The 23,023-nt window shown below is 34.3% G+C and overlaps 1 pseudogene; it reads right to left on the reverse strand.

Annotated features, from left to right (window-relative positions):
- Positions 1-203: 203 nt before the first annotated feature.
- The window catches only part of LOC149553666 (polyglycine hydrolase-like), a 68,642-nt pseudogene continuing 45,822 nt past the window's right edge, over positions 204-23,023 (reverse strand).

Here is a 23,023-nt window from a genome sequence, read left to right on the forward strand (position 1 = left end):
TTATTTTCCCAATTCCTAGCAAATTTTTGCTTCATCTTAGTCCTGCTTTTGGCAAGTCTCCAAGACTTCCTTCTCCCCCGTTCATTTTCTTCTTCAGAACCAACTAAATCATTTTCCTCACTCTTTTCAACTTTTGATTTTTTAATCTTTAATATTCTTAAAAATAAAAAAGATTTTTGTAATAGTCTTCTTTAGAGATTTGGTTAGCATTTAAAATATCTATTGGAGGGTATGTGAGAATTCAACATCATCTTAGCCATTTGCAGTTTCAAAATTGTAGGTTGCCAAAGGTCATGAATGTGATCCATAAATCTAACCACATCGGTGGCATTTCCTTTCCAACCTACGAACGAGTCAAGATTTCTTAATCTACAATGCTATAGGCACCATTGATGTACCCTTTAAACAAAAATATGAAGATCGGGAGGTTGTCCATGCTGTCAAAACCATGAAGTGGATCTCATTTTTTGCCAGATGGTCTTATGGTGATTCTGCCAATCTTAGCCTTGTTAGAACCAATGGAATGAAAATATGTGTCTGCATGTACTCCCCAAATTTCATTCCACATACCTTCTCAATAACTCTTGCAAGAAAGATGTAACCAAAATTGGAGTATTACATCAAAATCTAAAGCCATGCCCTTCATTCAACAAATAGGATTGTAGACCTAGAGAGTTGATGAATTCGAACATGAGAATATAGGAGGAAAAAATAGATTACACAAATATATGAAAAGACATATATTTCAAACACAAACACTCTATATCTTCATTGACATCTCATTCTAATTACATAATGTAGGCTTTCATAACCATTACATTATGCAGTCTTTAATAGAGATCGTAGCCTCTAATCATATCTCCAAAAAAAAGACTTGCACTAGTGTAAACTAAATTTAAAATAATTAATAACTATGACTTAACAAATCCATAAATTGCATGGCACTAAATGTGCCACCTAATAGTGCATGAAAATCTATTCAATTTAAGCAATGGTGAACTACATTATTTAAAATAGAAAAAAAAACAAGAGGCTCGAGGCAATGGAGGTAGGAGGATTTCCATCATCTTGAGCTAGCTTCTCACTGATAGATGATTGGGTAAAAGTACAAACATGTGTCACCCTTTTACAAATGAAAAGGCTAACATAAAAAAAAGTGTTAAACTTCAACAATGTAAGTGTCATATTTTTGTTTTCAATTTTTAGTTGATGTAAAATGATGAAATGTGAATAAAAGGATGAATTTTATGTCTATTATTTAAAATAAGTAAATTAAAAATTAAAATAGTATGTTTTTTTATAATTTTCAATGACCTGCTTTGAGAGTGTTGAAAATCCAGCAAATTAGAGGTTATAGTTCCCATCATAGAAATAACTTCAAATAAATTTGAAGTATGTTGTTGATGATATATGTACCTAGAAGTATCAAAAAGGAATTTTAAAAAATATTGTATATTTTGTCTCTTATAGCTATTTTAAGTTGAACTTTTCATAATTTAACAATTTTTCGTTCCCACCATCTTTTCCTTAGTAAATCCATGTTAACCATTACAAATGTTATATATTATCAAAGAGCATTCTCTCCTATACAAAAATTCATCATTTAAAATTTTTTTTGGTACCATCTACTATTTTTAAAATATTTTTTCTAATGTGCATCATCTTCAATGTTCAAGTACCTATCTGCATTATTTTGCAATTATTGCAATCAATATTGTATCACCTATAAAAATAAATTATATTGGAATAATTTTGACTACAAGCTCTATCCAGTGGTTTTTTTTTTTTTGAAACCCTAATTTTGATGATGAAATTGGCCTCTGAAGTGTGAAGTTCTTCAGAATTGTAAAAACATGAAAGAAAGTGCCACATTGGATGACATAGATAGTTTTGGCCAGATTTGATCCAGTTGAATGAGATCCAATTAGATTGGTATGACCCAAAAGTCGCCCGCACAAGGTCACATGCGATAGTCTAAAAATTTTATTTTGTTTAAACAATAAAATAAGTATTTTATTTTAAATGCTAATTTTTATTTTTAAAATTGATATATTTAATGATATTTGCATTTGTAGTATTAAAAAAGTTAAGTTTTATGAAATTTTATTGAAGAAATATTTGGAAATTAGTTTTTTTTGTTCTTTTTGTATTGAAATTGATTAATTAAATTTATTGTTTATTTTAAATTTAATGTTTATTTTAAATTAATTAATTAATTTGATTTAAATCAATTATTAGAATTAATTTAGGTGTTTTAAAATATTACAAAAACTATTAAAATTATTAAATAGTTAAATACTTTAATTTATTTAATATATTTAATAAATTACTTAATTTAAATTTAGCAATGCTTTAATGCAACTAGTTGTCTTAAGATTTTCTACTCATATAGATAGTCAAATATAATAAGCTTCTAAAGTTGATTTTTTTTTTCTATATTGTCTATGATCGACTGTTATTTATGCAATTGCATTTGGAAGTCTTTTGTATGCAGGTGATTTCAAGCTCTCTATTTAGGCTTTTGTGCAATGGGGAATAAAGCAAAAAGAGCAAAAAGATATGATCAAGTAAGAGATGACTAGAAGAAAGGATGGACAAAAAATAATATGGAGCCACCAATTGAAGATCCATTGATTGAAGTTGAAGAAGATCATGTTGAAGTTCCAGAAAGTAGTAGGACATTTCAAAAATATGGTTTATAGTTGGAAAATTTTCTTGGAGATGGACAAAAGCTCTCTATTTAGAGAAATTGAATGATCTAAACACATGATACCTAAAAGTACAATTAAGATACATTTGAAAAATATGTGGGAGGAATTTTTTGAAAATAAATCTCAGATTGGTAAAGGATAATTATTTGTTGAATTATATAGGAAAAGAGAAATGGGTCTTGTTTTAGAGTTGTTAGGTGTGAAGAATTAGAAAAGCTTAGAAGATAATGTCAAGGCAACAATAGTTTAGAATTTTAAAGATGCATTAAATTCTATTGATAACAGTAGTCAAGTAGCTCATTTAAGTGCTACATGGAAAGCATTGACGACTATGATTACAAAAAATGACTTGTCACTTAAAAAAAAAAGTTTGAACAATTTCTAAAATGCTCAATCTATCTAGAAGAATTGTTCAAAGATACATAAAAAATGATAAACTTTCTTGATGAGAACATTGAAAATAACTGGGTTATTATCTTTCATCTTCCTCAAAAGGATAGAATTTCTAAAGATGTTAGAAGATAGGGTGTTGAATATCAGACCAGCTAGTCATGTGTTTCTTCCAATAGAAGAGACATTATATAGATCAAAGATGAAAAGAAAAGTATGAAAATAGAACATCCAAAACACTTCGTAGACACAACAAAAAGTGAATTTTTTAAAGCTTTCAAAAAAGAATTTGCAAATGTAATTTCCCAAAGAATGTTCGAGAGGTTGCACCCATATTTTGTACACATAAATAAGGTATGTGAAATTTTTTGTCAAAATAATGTTGAATTTCATCTTTATTTGCAATCTTTTAGAAGAGCTATGACAACACTTAAGCTAGATGTGATAATTCCTAGAAGCACAACACAATTTTTAAGTCTTTTTTATGTGATAACTCTGAAGAGTCGGATGAATTCAATATACAATGCATAAAAATGCATGTACAAGTTGTGAAGAGTTGTAAAAATTTCCATATGAAATAGACAATATTGATGTGTTGACGCTAGTTGAGTGGAACAGATTTGAGTATGAGACATATTGAACAAAGAATGGAGAAGAATTTTTAAAAATGGCTTTGAAGGAGAGAAATTTTCCATATCCGTGAGTTAATTGATAAATTTAGAACTATGATTTATCCACACATCCAACATTTTCATGGTGCAAGATGGCAAGCGCAATAGTTTCGAGATTCAAAAAATTATTTCCCAGTAAGATGTATTCTATCAATTGTAGACTTCTCTGAAAACTCCACTTTTTCCCCTCAATCTGAAATTCAAGCTAAATATTATCACTCAAATCAAGTTGCAATTTTTGTACAAGTTTCCTATAGACATGCACAATTTTGAGGTGGATGGGGTAAGAAGTATCGATCCAAATGAACACATTATCATCAAGGAGGTCTATTTTTATCTTAGTGATGATAGGGTTCATGATAGGAGCTATGTAGCTCATTGTTTTGTAATTTTCTTTGATGATCTCATTAATCACAAGATAAATGCTTTAGAACATTGGATTTGATCTAATGGTTGTGCTGGTATGTGTATTTGAAAGTTATACTTTAAAATTTCATACACATATTTAATTAACGAAACAATTAATTATACATAGATTTGATTACTCATAAAAAAATTATTATTTTTTCATAGGGAAATTTAAGTCTACAAAAGCATTGAATTGGCTTACAACACAACATGCGAGATGAAATGCTAAGTTTCTTTGGAACTTCTTTGAAAGTTGTCATGGAAAGGAGAGCATGATGAAGCAGGAGCATGTGTAAAGTGTGCACTTCACCAACATGAACTTTTAGGTATAATATTGTTATGTACTAATCAAATTTGATGTATATGACCATCTACAAAATAATTATTTTATATTTTGTTAACATTCATATAATTTTCTTTCCTATATAGATACAAAGATAGAAAAAGAAAATTAAGTTGTTGAATGGTGCAAATCTCATTCTTCTCTTCGTGATACAACATATAATAATAAAAATTCAGGTTGTGAAAGGTAAACATTCCATTTTTCTTTGATATGATTACTTTAATACTTTTTATTATTGACATAGATACTTTCCAATTTAATGTGTTACAGATATTGATCTCTCAAATCCTTACAATTGTCAACTCATTGTTGGAATTAGAAGATTGCATCAATTGATGACTACTAGACATCACAAACCTCTAGCAATTCAGGTAAGAGAAAAATCATGTTTTTGTGATGTCTGCATTCAAAACAATGCAATGGGTCAATGCGAGAATATTGTGAATGGGTATGTCTATGAATGGACATTGACAGACATAATCAAAAGTACCCCTTATGAAGAAGATGACAATGACATAGACATTCATAATCCTATGTATTCAATTGATTATGAACATGTTTTTGATTTGGTTATTCTTGGTGAGTTTCTACAAACATGTTTCATTTTTATATTGAATTATCTGCATATTTATTTATAGGTTTTATTATTTTTGTATATTTTTAGGTGACATCTTTTATGTGTATACAGATCCTCAAAATGTGGAAGGTGTAGATTATTATTTACTTAGATGCACACAAGCAAAAATCAAGTTGACTGAACCCTATACAGATGATGATAACCAGTCATATTCAACTGGTTTAGTTGTTATAAAAGGTACATATTATGCCCTTAGAAGATCTATATAAGTACAAATCTTATTTTGTAGGCACCTATTATCATCAAAAGAAAATTGACCACAATGGTGTTCAATTTGTTGAATGCATGCCTGTCCAAAAAGTTTTTCATTACAACCACTTGGGTTTAGCCACAAAGATTCAGTTTGACATTGTTCCAAAAAGAGGATGTAGCAAACCAAAGTGGAGGTTAGACATTGAGGAGAATGAAAAGTTGTTGGAGATTATTAAAGATAGAGAGGATCTTGACCATATGTATCAACAACTTTCTGATTGATAGATAGGTTTAATAATTCATAAAATATTTCAAATTTATATATACATAATTTTTTTTTTGTTTACATTGCTCTAAGTTTTTTTCCAATATTTATACATGTTTTTTTCTACATTTCTTTAAATTTCTAAATAAAAATAATGTAATTATTTCTATTTACATTTACATTTTCTATACACTTTTACAACACACCTAGAAAATTATGTAAAACACATTTTCATTAATTTATAGAACATGTAAATTTACTACACATTAACAATTATCTAAAAAATAATGTCTAGAGATTTCAAAAACATGTTGCCACATGTATCTAAAAGATATTCTATAAATGTAAATATCAAATGTATCAACTACCTATAAACATGGTCATGTAACTCATGAGAATATCAAGTATATCAACTATAAATGTAAATAGTCAAATAACTCATGAAAATAGCATATATGTCTACTATAAATGCAAATGGTCGGATAACTCAAGCAAATATGAAATATGTCAAATTATATGAGCATGCTATAAATGTAAAATGTCCCATAGCTATAAATAAATAATAACATACATATAATTAAATTTACCTGTGACTCGTGATGACTAGGGTGGACAACTATCTCTCCATCTCCACCCTCAAGAGCTATAGATGTAGTTTGTATGCAATAGAAGAAACAAATATGTCACAAGTTATAGTTTACTAAATTAAATTTAATATGATATGTAAAAATAAATAGAAGATCTATAGACAATTAAGCAAACATGTTTGTAAAGTTTTACCTTTGTCTCCTGTTGCACATGATGTGTAGGTGTCTGCAAGTCTACATATTCCACCATTGTTGAAAATATATTTCTACTTATCTCACTCAGGTCTATATCACTAAAGGTCATATCTTCGATGTCAAGCATAGGATCCATGAGCATATCTATGAACAATGAATGTCTGGTGGGTAAGAACTTGCCTCCATAGGGGGGTTGCATCCTCCTCAACTATAGTCTACAGTGGAGTTGTAGTTACAACATGTATGTCCTCCCATCCCTGACCACCCAATGCCTCTGATGTACCTCTCATGATACCACTCCCATATGATGGCACCACACTAAAAGTAGATCTATAGAAAAACACATATTGATAGCCCTCAAATGGTCTACTGAAGACTCCATGAAGACTTCTACTGGAGATGGGATGTCAACCTTATGATACATATCATTAGCTGAAGATGAAGATCATGAGCATGTCATGTAGCTATGCACTCAATTAGAAGATATCTCATGCACTTGGATAGCAGTAGTAGGAATCCTATCATACACATCTCTACATGTATCATTTATTACTCTATCTCCAGCTGTAGCTAACTCCAAACATTTTGGCATCACCAAAAGGTTTGGACCAATGAATGCCCACTTATCAATGGGTTTAGGAGCATCTAAGCATTTGAATTTATTCGATAACCAACCCTAACCCTACCCATCATGCCTTGGAATATCTGTGTAATCAACATCTCGATGTAGATAAAATTTTGCAAATAATTATTTGTAGAAATATAAGGGGAACTCATCCTTTTGGGACCACATGTGATGTACAGCCAACCAATGAGGATAAATGAAAGGTGCCACTAATGGATCACTACATCTCATAGCATGGTACCCTCTAACCTTTTTGAAAGGTTGATAATATGGGAACATGCTCTTCACACTCTCCACTAACACCATCTCATATATCTCCATTCACCTCAAACCACCACTAATAGTATGGGATAGAGAGCTATAAAATGTGTCCAAACTGACACTATCATAAGGGTTAAAATCCTCAATAGTGTGCATCCTACTGATCAACTCATCTCTAATCACAGTCACCTTATCCCTATGTTGTAGGGTAGGTGAAGCTTGTAAGCTCTGATAAATAACATCAAGTGCACTCTATAAGAGTTGAATAGTCTTAGTGAACAATGTCTTCTTATCTTAGGTACTAGTAGTGGATCTACACAATGAACCACTATGAGGACGACCATGCAAATTGGCCTCTCTAGAATCACTACCCCAAAATTGCATAATGATGAAATATATAATTAAATAATACAAGATAGTTGATAATATATATAAACATTATTGTAAAAATTAATTAAATCAAAACACACTAAATGAATCTTGCTAAACAAACCTATTGCACAACATATAAAGAAATGTTAACTAAATTACATTTTGATTTTAGTAAAAGGTACAAATCAAATTTAGATAACAAGTTTACAGATTACTATGTTAAAGAGAAGTTTAGGGTTTAGATAGATGAGGTTTAGGAATTAGAGAGTGAGATGAGGTTAGGGTTGGGAGAGATGAAGCTATGTAAGTTAGAGATAGAGAGCGGGAGAGAAATAAGCTTACTGATTATGGGGTTAGAGAGAGGTTTATGGTTTAGAGAGATGGGGTATAGGAGTTAGAGAGAGATAGAGGGTTAAGCTTTAGGGTTTAGGTCAACATATTTGGATTTAAGATTCAATATAGGAGTTAGAGTATAATTTGGGTCAATGTGAGAGTTTTAGTTAGAGTTTGATTAGGTTTAATGTTGTGGTTTAATGACATTCAATGTTAAGTTCCACTTCTGCCTATAATTTATAAGGTTCAATGTTAAGGTTTCAATTAAAATTTAATTGGGTTCATGGTAAGAGGTAGAGTCTGATTTAATTCAATCTAATGGTTTTAGTTACTAGTTTCATTTGCTTCAATAATATATTTTTACTTATACTAGGAAAAAAATTGTACTATTTAAAAAAAAAGTATTTTTATCTAACATTTCGAGTAGTAGTTTCTAAACTTTTACCTTTAGAATAATTTCTAATGATTTCTAATAAAAATAAAATAAAAATATTTAAATTCTCTAATATTATATCCAACTAATTTTCTATATACTTAATAAAAAAATTCTGTTGTTTTCTAAAGTTTCTAATTTTTTTATTATTTTCTAAATTTTCTAATATTTTCTTTATAATTTTCTATGATTTTCTATAAATAATATTTTACAATTAATCTAAATTTTCTAATAATGTCTAAACTTTACTAAATTTCAATATTATTTTCTAATATTACACTAATTAAAAATATAAATGTATAATAATAATAAAAATTGAACCTAAGGAAATGTTAAACATAAAAAATACACATTAAAAGCTATATTTTTACCTAAGGAAATTAAAACTTAAAATATATTAAAAAATGGAAAAAAATGTTGACATGCCTAATTCGATCAAATGACTACTGTAGCTCTTCCCACAATTCTGGCAAGCTCATTTCATCCAAATGAGCAACGAGTTTGATTATTTGTGGATTACATAATTTTTTTGGTTTTGGTCAGATTCAATTTTTTGCGAATAATAGAATTTTTCTAGTTCCAGTCTAGTCAAATCCGTTCTAGCCGGATCCCTATGGAGGTGTTCACACCATGTGGCATCCACTCAGTACCACATGGATTCGAGTAGATCTGATCCCACCGAAAGCTATCTAGCCAGATTCGGTCCCATCAAATAAATAAAGTTAGCCCCAAGGTGACATAGATCTATTCTTTGACTTGATTATTTTTTGAGAAGAAACTATTAGTGTCCCTAAAAAGATATGGCTTGGCAGATTTGTCCCTAAAGAGAAGAGGGGCCTCTGTTTACATGTGTCCTTGAAGAAAGGAGGGGGCTTGGCAGCATGATTGTCCTTCCACAAAGCAAGGGGGTACAAGATTTGAAGAAGATTTGTCAAGCACTTGAGGATGTGGTAGACACACTCAGAGGAGATGTGCACTTTTAGAGGAAAGATTTCCATGTGCAGACATATCATTTGTGATTGTTTCTATGACACTTGAAGAGGTATTAGACTCGACGGATATGTGAATTTTAAGAGGAAAGGTGTCTCATGTGCAAGACTACAGGAGGCATTAGACACACTCAGAGGAGATATGGAATTTTAGAAGAAATATGTCTCATTGTGCAGTGGAGGTGGGAACACTCAAATTGTAAATGCAAATTCAAGTTTTGTGGTTAGGAGATCCACTGATGTGATCAAATTGGTGTTTTCTAAACTAGCAAGGAGGATTGGTGAAGGCACTTCATCAAAGTCTCTAGAGGATTGGGTTAAAACCCGTGCAACATCCACTCTTGTTCATATTACTGTAATAAGGGGGGATTGTTGGAGTATTTCATTAATCATTTCGTATTAGGTTAGATTAAAATAAAATAACAAATACAGTAACATGGTTAGTTGGGAAGTTACAATCTCATAAGTGGTTATGCACTAGCATAAATAGCTTTATAAAGCCAATTTTGTTTGCGGTATTGATCATCAAGTTTTCAATATATATATCAATCGCATTGCATTGTCTTTTTTGATTTCAAAAATTGTGTATTGCATTAAAAATAAATAATTAAAAGAAAATATAAAATACAAGCATATCTAAAATATTATACAAGATTTCCTATGGATTTAAATTTTGTATTAAAAAGTAAATTAAGTAATATGTATTGCATATGCATGAGATTATATATTGCTAGATTTTATTTTGTAGAGCTTGCATAATCTATACAAAATTGTTTTGTTGAGATGACAATATGAACTTTAAAGTAATCCTTGAAACAACATTAGCTCAAGTATTGCAATTATTGTATGATATGCACAAGATGAACTTTTGAAATAACTTTAGAGACATCCAAGAAAATATTGTTGGCAAGTATAAGCTAGATTCGTGCCAATGATAAAATAGGAACCTTGGGATGCAGTAAGGATATCCATTAAAGTAATATGAAAAGTAAAATTTTGTTAGGTATAAATGGAAATGCTTTGGTACATATGTTATATGTAAAAAGTGGAATCACAAAGATGGCATGTAGACTTTTTGAAATGGTAGAGAATGATTGAATGAGACATAATATTACATACAATGATTCAAGAAGACATCCCTAACATTCCCTTATACTTGCATCTAGTTTTGTCTACTTTAGATTTGTATGTTGCTTGATACCCAAAAAGATAGAGCTGTCAGTTAAGAGAGCTAAAAGCATTATTACAACATCATTAATAAATGAAAGGATGAGCTGGTGAGCATAACATGACTTAAAAATTGGAAAAAATCTTAGATTTAATAGAGGTTGGGACTCAAGCTATACCACAACTCTTGTTTTGTCTTGAATGGGACAAATATTACAATATATTATTGGTGTAGAGAAAATCACCACTATCCCAAATTTCACCTTCGTCCAACTAATCTCATTAGAGATTCTACAATATCTTGCCTCAATAGATGATCATCATTTTATATCTCGCCACCTTTGCTCATTCGAGACTAAACCATTCCACCACCCTCACCATTGTGAGAGAATCTCGAAACATCTTTCATGCATCAAGTTGTACCTTAACACTTTGATGGCAACCCACATTCTGCAAATCTCCATTACTAATTCTTTCCTCACTAGTTATTACATGCCTCACTACTTCTTTATGAATTATGGATATACTCACCACCCTTGCCTTGGTAGCAATTTGGCTCCTACTATATTAACCCCCCAATTCTTGTTTTGTTGAATGTTGTCTCTTCCTGTCCATTACCACTCTCCTCATCCTACATGTCACTCCTCTTCACTTCATAAACCTATACTATTCCCCTTCACATGTTATTGGGATCCTTAATTGTATTTTGTGCCCACATCTCAATTGGCTTGTTGCATATTGGGTTCTTCTCTCAATACTAAGCACTCCGCTCTATCGAATGGCTTCTCTATTAATGAATAACCTCCTTCAAAGCATCCATTCTTTACATATCAATGTATTCTTTGCCAAATCATCATGCATTTGGCATGCTATTATCGGGTCCCTTTTTTTTTCACTAGCCAGCCAAGACAAGATCTCGTTGTTACTTATCAAGTTTGTACCTGTCACGTTGTTCATTTTTGTCATCGGGTTTGGGTGAGGAAGTTGCCACCCTTCCCATTCTCAAACAACTCATCTCCTTTATAGAGCTATCAATTTTTAACTTCCAAACACTGAATCTATTCCTTCTCCCATTATCGATTCAGAACAAGGACTAGTTTATTGCTTGTTATCAATTTTCATAATTGATTCTTCCTCTTTTTTGTAAACCACTAAAAAAACCAATAGTCATGGGGGATTATGAAGGAATAAAAATTATAACATCAAACACTCACATAGAGATTGAAGGATAGACACCAAACCAAAACACTAATTTCATTAATTGTAACATTCAACTCAAAATATCTACATGCATGACTCTCTGGCCAAAGGCCAGAGAGCTGATCCTTTTCTTCTTACTTGTACACCGATGAGGAGATAACAAGGACAAAGCCTATAATAGGCTCAATATTGGATGGAAAGAAGAAACTAAAAAACAAAACTATAGGGAAAATACCAAATATGAACAGCACCTTACATGTTACATCTGTTCATTCATGGCAAGCACATAGGGATGTTGCCTTACCAAACACATGTTTCTTCAAACTGTAGCCCATTCTTGCAAATGGCCATAAAGAGAGTAATGTGCATTCCTCCTACCCACTCTCCACCACACTCAGGCCACTTTACATGGTGTTCACGCGAGCAAGAGGCATTTTTGCCCAAATAAACTTCCAGAGGTTCTTGTGTGAGTCTGGCTTCCTACAACAATAACTTTTAAACCAAAAAAAACAATTCTACTTCTACTTTATTCAGAAACCCATAGATATGATATGCATCCCTAATCAATTTGCAGAGTGAACAAAATAAAACCAAAACCAAGTAGCAAGAAAGCACTACAAATATTATTTATTCCATCTATTTAGGACTGGATAATAATCTTCTCAATATCTCAGTCCTTCTTCACACATAAAAGAAAATCTCAAATCATACTCTCCCAAAAGATTTTAGAGAGAATTTATAAACAAAGCCAAACAGTTAAGAATTGGTTTTGGCAACCACCAAACCTGTCAAGGTTTTGTTTAAACCTTTACTAAAGTTATAAAAAAATATTAAATTAAGCCCTAAAATTAAACACCACCCCAAATGCAATGCAAACCCTAAAATTTAATAATAACAAAAAAATATTTAAACACCATCACAATTGCAAACCAAAAATTCCTGTGCCCAACACTTGCTCCTGTAGCATACTCCTGCGGGTGAATTTTGTCTCAAGTCGTCTTGGAGACCAATTGTTGTATATCCCCACCTTGCCTTATAATTTTTGTTTCCGGCAACCAAGTAGCTTCAGAATCTGGAAGGCCCTTCCACTTAACCAAATACTCCATGTGTACTTTGTGTCTTGTCCTCATTGCTTCGTTGCTGTTGATGATACTTTCCATTTGGGGTATCTCTTAAGAAGGAAATTCTTGAATCCAGGCATTTGATTCATGTGATGTTGCTTTTGTACCAACTTCTTTGTTTGAACCTTTATACAATGTCAGATCTAAGACATTAAATATAGGTAAAATAGCTACATCTGGAGGCAATGCCACTTTGTAAGCATTTTCTCCATACTTTTCTAAAATTTCAAACGGTCCAATCTTCTTCATCATCAACTTTGTATGGCTGCCCTAAGGTAACCAATCTTTGTTCAAGTGAACCATAACCATGTTTCAAACTTGGAACTGTATATTTCTTCTTTTCAAATCTACTTTAGCCTTCACCTTTAGGTTATTCTATTGTAGATTTTTCCTCACATGCTCATGTACTTCCACCATTGCTTCAGCAAAGTCTTCTGCATGTCCACTCCTTTTCTCCAAACCATCCATATTTCTAAGTTCCAAAACTCCCCTTGGATATCTCCCATAAACAACTTCAAAAGGACTCATGCCTGTGCTACTATTCACTGAGTCATTATATGCAAACTCTGCTTGAGGTATGATAGCATCCCAACTACCTCCATGTTCTCGTGTCAAGCACCTCAAAAGGTTTCCCAAGGATCTATTAACCACCTCAGTTTGCCCATCCGTTTGACGATGATAGGCTGAACTAAAAGATAAATTTGTGCCCAACTTCTTCCATAGGGTTCTCCAAAAGTGACCCACAAACTTTCTGTCCCTTTCAGATACAATGCTCAATGGCAAACCATGAATATGAACTATTTCCTTAAAGAATAGTCCTGCAATATAACTAGCATCATTAGTGGTTCTACATGGAATAAAGTGAGCCATTTTATTGAATCTATCAACAACCACAAATATGCTATCATAACTTGTCTTTTTCCTTGGTAATCCCATTACAAAATCCATACTCAAACACTCCCAAGGTCTGTTTGGTATGGGTAAAGGATGATAAAGTCCAGCATTTGTTGATACTCCCTTTGCCCTTTGACATACCAGACAACCTTCCACAAACTTCTTAATGTTTGTTTGCATCTTAGGCCAATAATAAAATCTTTGTACCAATTCTAATGTCTTGTTGAGTCCAAAATGACCACTAAGACCTCCACAATGTTTTTCTTTAATAACATTTTCCCGCATAGAGCATTTGGGAATACATAGTTGGCTGCCCTTAAACAATAGTCTATCTTGAACAATAAATTTAGAAAAATTAGAATGAAAACTGTCTTCCAATTTAGTGCAAACCTCGTATGCTTTGCTAAAATCTCTATCTTTCGCATACATTCCCTTCAATGCATCTACACCCATGCTTTGGATTTGTACTTCTTGCATTGTTAACACTCTTCTACTAAGTGCATCAGCCACCTTATTGGCTTGTTCTTTCTTATGTTTGATTGTGAAAGTATAAGCTTGCAAACTCTCAACCCATTTCATGTGCCTATGCTTGAGTTTTTCCTACCCATTCAAGAAACTAAGAGCATGGTTGTTAGTATACACAATAAACTCTTTAGACAACAAATAGTGCCTCCATTTTTTCAATGCCTGGACCACGACATACAATTCCAAATCATAAGAAGAATATTTCTTCTTTGCCTCATTTAGCTTCTCACTGAAAAATGCAACGGGTCTACCTTCTTGACTAAGAACAACCCCTATTGCAAAGCCACTAGCATCACATTCTACTGTAAAAACTTTATTAAAATTTGGTAAAACAAGAACAGGATATTTGGCTACCTTTTGTTTGAGTTCCTCAAAACTCTTATTTGCTGCATTATTCCATTCGAATTTTGTGTTACCTCCTCCTTTGATGGTGTCTAAAATTGGTGCACAAATGTTGCTAAAGTTCCTTATGAACTTCCTATAGAATGTGGCCAAACCATGAAAACTTTGAACCTCTCCAATAGCCCTTGGTGTTGGCCAATTAATGATGGCCTCCACTTTAGACAGATCCATTTTCAATTCTCCCTTGGATATCAAAAATCCAAGATACACCAACTCTTGTTTCAAAAAGTCACACTTCTCCAAGTTTATCTTCAACTTTTGTTCCTGTAGCCTTTGAAAAACCATCTTCAAATGCTGCAAATGCTCTTCCTTATTCCTGCTATACACCAAAATTTCATCAAGGCAGACAACAACAAACTTCCCGATGAAGTCGTGCAAAACTTCATTCATTAGTCACATAAATGTACTAGGAGCATTAGATAAACCAAATGGCATAACTAGCCATTCATACAACCCTTCATTAGTTTTAAAGGCTATCTTCCATTTGTCCCCTTCTCGTATCCTTATTTGATGATACCCACTTTTGAGATCTATTTTAGAAAAATATGAAGCTCCCCCCAAACAATCCAACAAATCTTCTATTCTAGGAATAGGAAATCTATATCTTATAGTTATCCTATTAATAGCCCTAGAATTAGTACACAACCACCACTTACCAATCCTTCTTTGGAGAAAGAACTAAGGATATGGCACATGGGCTAAGACTTTTCCTTATTAGCCCCTTCTCAAGCAACTCCTGGACTTGCCTGGAAATTTCTTCATTTTGTTGTGGTGTCATCTTATATGTTGCCTTGTTGGGTAGCACTGCTCCAGGAATAAGATCAATCTAGTGACTTATGTCTCTTATTGGTGGCAAAGACTCAGGCATTACCTTAGCAATGATTTCCTTGTATTGGTTCAACAACTCTTCAACTTCTTTCGGGCCTGCTATCCTACACTCCTTCTTCCTATCTTCCTTAGGCTTTAGCACCAATGCAAAGCCTATTCCATCTTCTTCAAGAGTATTAATGAACTCTTTCTCACCCACCATCAACACACTTGGTCCAACTTGACCAACTCCTTTCTCTTCTCCTTCAGAATTCAATCTGTATGTTACTCCATCCTTTTAGAAGTTATAAGAATTCTTCTTACCATCATGGCATGCCTTCCTGTCAAATTGCCAAGGTCTTCCCAGCAAGAGGTGGCAAGCATCCATGGGCAAGACATCACACAATATTTTATCTTTATATTCGCCTATACTAAACTCTACCCAAGCTTGCTCATTCACAACTTCTTGTTGCCCTTTGTTCAACCAACTAACCTTGTATGGACAAGAATGTGGAAATCTCTCTAACTTCAATTTGTTTACAGCTTCAACTGAGATGATGTTATCTGTGGAACCTGAATCAATTATTACTTTGTACAACTTACCTTTCACCTTGCATTGAACTCAAAAAAGAGCCCTCCTTTGAGTAGTATCTTCTTTTAGCGGTTCCTTAAGAAGTGTCCTCCTTAACATGAGTATTTCTCCCTAAGCGTCTTTCATCAATTGAAATTCTAGTGAGTTCATACTCACATTATCTTCCTACACATAAGTGACTCTCCTTTCATCATTTTGAGAAGTAGATGCCCTTTGTGGATACTTATATTTTGGGTGCCCTATCTGACCACAACTGTAGCACTTCATTCCTAAGAACCTGGATCCTCTACCTGATCCATCTTACCTTCCTCCATTAGATCCCCTTCCATCGTAGCCTCCTTTGCTACTTGAGTCACCCGCTTGCTCCTTAGGGTTAGACTCGCCTTGGGACCTCTAGCCTTGTCCTCTATTGTTGAAGTTTGTTTTACCTTGATCATTCCTTCCACTTCTCCCTCCTTGTTGTTGATCACTCTTCCTCTTCAACTTCTCTTCAACCTTAAGAGCAAGTTGAAAACACTTCCCCAATGTATCTGGGGCCAAGAGGCTGATCTCCTCTTGTATGTTCATTCTCAGACCATTTAAATATCTAGCCACTCTTTCTGGTTCCTCCTCTAGTTTCTTTGCCCTAAGAGTTAACCTATGGAACTCCTTTGTATAGGTATTCATGTCCATCTCTCACTACCTCAAGCTTTGTAGCTTTTTGAACAACTACACTTCCTGATCTGCAGGCAAAAATTGTGCCTTAATTTTTGCCTTCATTACTTCCTATGAAGAAATCATACTTTTATTATTTTGTATCCTTTCTCCTTGAATATAATTCCACCATGACAGAGCAGATCCTCTCAGTTTTCCTTTTGCAATCCTTACTCTATCATTCTTTGGAACTTCATTCAACTCAAAGTGATTGGTGATTGCTTCAATCCATTCAATCACTTCCTCACTATTGAGACTACCTCCATATGTAGGTAGCTTGTCAGCAACATCTCCTCTTATTGACTTTAAAGCATCAATGAATGCCTTTTGATTTGCAGGCAATTCCTTGGGTAGATCTTGGTGTTGTTCTCCTTCTTCATCTCCACCGATACCTTCTTCCACCTCATTCTCCTTATCCTTGTTACTAGACTCCTTGAACTCCTTGAAATTCTCTTCCAGAAGTTCCTCCATCATCTTTTTGATGGCATCTGGAGTCATACTTTCCGGAGGCATGGTGTGAGCCTCAGCTTTAGCCTGTGATTCTTCTGCAGACATACACTTCCCAGCAAGATCTTGTCTCATTCTAATACCAATATGATGAGGAGATAACAAGGATAAAGCCTATAATAGGCTCAATATTGGATGGAAAGAAGAAACTAAAAAAAAAACTATAGGGAAAATACAAAATATGAACAACACCTTACAGGTTACATGTGTTCATTCATGGCAAGCACATAGGGATGCTACCTTAGCAAACACATGTTTCTTCAAATTGTAGCCCATTCGTGCAAATGGCCATAAAGATAGCAATGTACATTCATCCTACCCGCTCTCCACCACACTCAGGCCACTTCACATGGTGTTCACGCGAGCAAGAGGCATTTTTACCCAAATAAACTTCCAGAGGTTCTTGTGTGAGTCGGGCTTCCTACAACAATAACTTTTAAACCAAAAAAAAACAATGCTACTTCTCCTTTATTCAGAAACCCATAGATATGATATTCATCCCTAATCAATTTGCAGAGTGAACAAAATAAAACCAAAACCAAGTAGCAAGAAAGCACTACAAATATTATTTATTTCATCTATTTAGGACCGGATAATAATCTTCTAAATATCTCAGTCCTTCTTCACACATAAAAGAAAATCTCAAATCATACTCTCCCAAAAGATTTCAGAGAGAATTTATAAACAAAGCCAAATAGTTAAGAATTGGTTTTGGCAACCACCAAACCTGTAAAGGTTTTGTTTAAACCTTTACTAAAGTTATAAAAAAAATATTAAATTAAGTCCTAAAATTAAAGACCACCCCAAATGCAATGCAAACCCTAAAATTTAATAATAACAAAAAAATATTTAAACACCATCACAATTGCAAATCAAAAATTCCTGTGCCTAGCACTTGCTCCTGCAGCATACTCTTGGGGGTGAATTTTGTCTCAAGTCGTCTTGGAGACCAATTGTTGTATATCCCCACCTTGCCTTATAATTTTTGTTTCCGGCAACCAAGTAGCTTCAGAATCTGGAAGGTCCTTCCACTTAACCAAATACTCCATGTGTACTTTGTGTCTTGTCCTCATTGCTTCCTTGTTGTTGATGATACTTTCCATCTGGAGTATCTCTTTAGAAGGAAATTCTTGAATCCAGTCATTTGATTCATGTGTTGTTGCTTTTGTACCAACTTCTTTGTTTGAACCTTTATACAATGTCAGATCTAAGACATTAAATATAGGTGAAATAGCTACATATAGAGGCAATGCCACTTTGTAAGCATTTTCTCCATACTTTTCTAAAATTTCACACGGTCCAATCTTCTTCATCATCAACTTTGTATGGCTACCCTAAGGTAACCAATCTTCGTTCAAGTGAACCATAACCATGTTTCCAACTTGGAACTTTACATTTCTTCTTTTCAAATCTACTTTAGCATTCACCTTTAGGTTATTCTATTGTAGAGTTTTCCTCACGTGCTCATGTACTTCCACCATTGCTTCAGCAAAGTCTTCTGCATGTCCACTCCTTTTCTCCAAACCATCCATATTTCTAAGTTCCAAAACTCCCCTTAGATGTCTCCCATAAACAACTTCAAAAGGACTCATGCCTGTGCTACTATTCACTGATTCATTATATGCAAACTCTGCTTGAGGTATGATAGCATCCCAACTACCTCCATGTTCTCGTGTCAAGCACCTCAAAAGGTTTCCCAAGGATCTATTAACCACCTCAGTTTTCCCATCCGTTTGACGATGATAGGCTGAACTAAAAGATAAATTTGTGCCCAACTTCTTCCATAGGGTTCTCCAAAAGTGACCCACAAACTTTCTGTCCCTTTCAGATACAATGCTCAATGGCAAACCATGAATACGAACTATTTCCTTAAAGAATAGTCCTGCAATATAACTAGCATCATTAGTGGTTCTACATGGAATAAAGTGAGCCATTTTACTGAATCTATCAACAACCACAAATATGCTGTCATAACTTGTCTTTGTCCTTGGTAATCCCATTACAAAATCGATACTCAAACACTCCCAAGGTCTGTTTGGTATGGGTAAAGGATGATAAAGTCCAGCATTTGTTGATGCTCCCTTTGCCCTTTGACATACCAGACAACCTTCCACAAACTTCTTAATGTTTGTTTGCATCTTAGGCCAATAATAAAATCTTTGTACCAATTCTAATGTCTTGTTGAGTCCAAAATGACCACTAAGACCTCCACAATGTTTTTCTTTAATAACATTTTCCCGCATAGAGCATTTGGGAATACATAGTTGGCTATCCTTAAACAATAGTCCATCTTGCACAATAAATTTAGAAAAATTAGAATGAAAACTATCTTCCAATTTAGTGCAAACCTCGTATGCTTTGCTGAAATCTCTATCTTTCGCATACATTCCCTTCAATGCATCTACACCCATGCTTTGGATTTGTACTTCTTGCATTGTTAACACTCTTCTACTAAGTGCATCAGCCACCTTATTGGCTTGTTCTTTCTTATGTTTGATTGTGAAAGTATAAGCTTGCAAACTTTTAACCCATTTCATGTGCCTATGGTTGAGTTTTTCCTACCACTTCAAGAAACTAAGAGCATGGTTGTCAGTATACACAATAAACTCTTTAGGCAACAAATAGTGCCTCCATTTTTTCAATGCCTGGACCACGACATACAATTCCAAATCATAAGAAGAATATTTCTTCTTTGCCTCATTTAGCTTCTCACTGAAAAATACAACGGGTCTACCTTCTTGACTAAGAACAACCCCTATTGCAAAGCCACTAGCATCACATTCTACTGTAAAAACTTTATTAAAATCTGGTAAAACAAGAACAGGATATTTGGCTACCTTTTGTTTGAGTTCCTCAAAACTCTTATTTGCTGCATTATTCCATTCGAATTTTGTGTTACCTCCTCCTTTGATGGTGTCTAAAATTGGTGCACAAATGTTGCTAAAGTTCCTTATGAACTTCCTGTAGAATGTGGCCAAACCATGAAAACTTTGAACCTCTCCAATAGCCCTTGGTGTTGGCCAATTAATGATGGCCTCCACTTTAGATAGATCCATTTTCAATTCTCCCTTGGATATCAAAAATCCAAGATACACCAACTCTTGTTTCAAAAAGTCACACTTCTCCAAGTTTATCTTCAACTTTTGTTCCTGTAGCCTTTGAAAAACCATCTTCAAATGCTGCAAATGCTCTTCCTTATTCCTGCTATACACCAAAATGTCATCAAGGCAAACAACAACAAACTTCCCAATGAAGTCATGCAAAACTTCATTCATTAGTCACATAAATGTACTAGGAGCATTAGATAAACCGAATGGCATAACTAGCCATTCATACAACCCTTCATTAGTTTTAAAGGCTATCTTCCATTTGTCCCCTTCTCGTATCCTTATTTGATGATACCCACTTTTGAGATCTATTTTAGAAAAATATGAAGCTCCCCCCAAACAATCCAACAAATCTTCTATTCTAGGAATAGGAAATCTATATCTTATAGTTATCCGATTAATAGCCCTAGAATTAGTACACAACCACCACTTACCATCCTTCGTTGGAGCAAGAACTAAGGATATGGCACATGGGCTAAGACTTTTCCTTATCAGCCCCTTCTCAAGCAACTCCTGGACTTGCCTGGAAATCTCTTCATTTTGTTGTGGTGTCATCTTATATGTTGCCTTGTTGGGTAGCACTGCTCCAGGAATAAGATCAATCTGGTGACTTATGTCTCTTATTGGTGGCAAAGACTCGGGCATTACCTTAGCAATGATTTCCTTGTACTGGTTCAAGAACTCTTCAACTTCTTTCGGGCCTGCTATCCTACGCTCCTTCTTCCTATCTTCCTTAGGCTTTAGCACCAATGCAAAGCCTATTCCATCTTCTTCAAGAGTATTAATGAACTCTTTCTCACCCACCATCAACACACTTGGTCCAACTTGACCAACCCCTTTCTCTTCTTCTTCATAATTCAATCTGTATGTTACTCCATCCTTTTAGAAGTTATAAGAATTCTTCTTACCATCATGGCATGCCTTCCTGTCAAATTGCCGAGGTCTTCCCAGCAAGAGGTGGCAAGCATCCATGGGCAAGACATCACACAATATTTTATCTTTATATTCGCCTATACTAAACTCTACCCAAGCTTTCTCATTCACAACTTCTTGTTGCCCTTTGTTCAACCAACTAACCTTGTATGGACAAGAATGTGGAAGTCTCTCTAACTTCAATTTGTTTATAGCTTCAACTGAGATGATGTTATCTGTGGAACCTGAATCAATTATTACTTTGCACAACTTACCTTTCACCTTGCATTGAACTCAAAAAAGAGCCCTCCTTTGAGTAGTATCTTCTTTTAGCGGTTCCTTAAGAAGTGTCCTCCTTAACATGAGACTTTCTCCCTAAGCGTCTTTCATCAATTGAAATTTTGGTGAGTTCATACTCACATTATCTTCCTGCACATAAGTGACTCTCCTTTCACCATTTTGAGAAGTAGATGCCCTTTGTGGATACTTATATTTTGGTTGCCCTATCTGACCACAACTATAGCACTTCATTCCTAAGAACCTGGATCCTCTACCTAATCCATCTGACCTTCCTCCATTAGATCCCCTTCCACCGTAACCTCCTTTGCTACTTGAGTCACCCGCTTGCTCCTTAGGGTTAGACTCGCCTTGGGACCTTTAGCCTTGTCCTCTATTGTTGAAGTTTGTTTTACCTTGATCATTCCTTCCACTTCTCCCTCCTTGCTGTTGATCACTCTTCCTCTTCAACTTCTCTTCAACCTTAAGAGCAAGTTGAAAACACTTCCCCAATGTATCTGGGGCCAAGAGGCTGATCTCCTCTTGTATGTTCATTCTCAGACCATTTAAATATCTAGCCACTCTTTCTGGTTCCTCCTCTAGTTTCTTTGCCCTAAGAGTTAACCTATGGAACTCCTTTGTATAGGTATTCACGTCCATCTCTCACTGCCTCAAGCTTTGTAGCTTTTTGAACAACTACACTTCCTGATCTGCAGGCAAAAATTGTGCCTTAATTTTTTCCTTCATTACTTCCCATGAAGAAATCATACTTTTATTATTTTTTATCCTTTCTCCTTGAGTATAATTCCACCATGACAGAGCAGATCCTCTCAGTTTTCCTTTTGCAATCCTTACTCTATCATTCTTTGGAACTTCATTCAACTCAAAGTGATTGGTGATTGCTTCAATCCATTCAATCACTTCCTCACTATTGAGACTACCTCCATATGTAGGTAGCTTGTCAGCAACATCTCCTCTTATTGACTTTAAAGCATCAACGAATGCCTTTTGATCTGCAGGCAATTCCTTTGGTAGATCTTGGTGCTGTTCTCCTTCTTCATCTCCACCAGTACCTTCTTCCACCTCATTCTCCTTATCCTTGTTACTAGACTCCTTGAACTTCTCTTCCAGAAGTTCCTCCATCATCTTTTTGATGGCATCTGGAGTCATACTTTTGGGAGGCATGGTGTGAGCCTCAGCTTCAGCCTGTGATTCTTCTACAGACATACACTTCCCAGCAAGATCTTGTCTCGCTCTAATACCAATATGATGAGGAGATAACAAGGATAAAGCCTATAATAGGCTCAATATTGGATGGAAAGAAGAAACTAAGGAAAAAAACTACAGGGAAAATACCAAATATGAACAACACTTTACAGGTTACATGTGTTCATTCATGGCAAGCACA

The sequence above is a fragment of the Cupressus sempervirens genome, chromosome 6 (assembly GCF_028749045.1).
Source record: "Cupressus sempervirens isolate cs-2001-9-10 chromosome 6, ASM2874904v1, whole genome shotgun sequence".
NCBI classification, from domain to species: domain Eukaryota; kingdom Viridiplantae; phylum Streptophyta; class Pinopsida; order Cupressales; family Cupressaceae; genus Cupressus; species Cupressus sempervirens.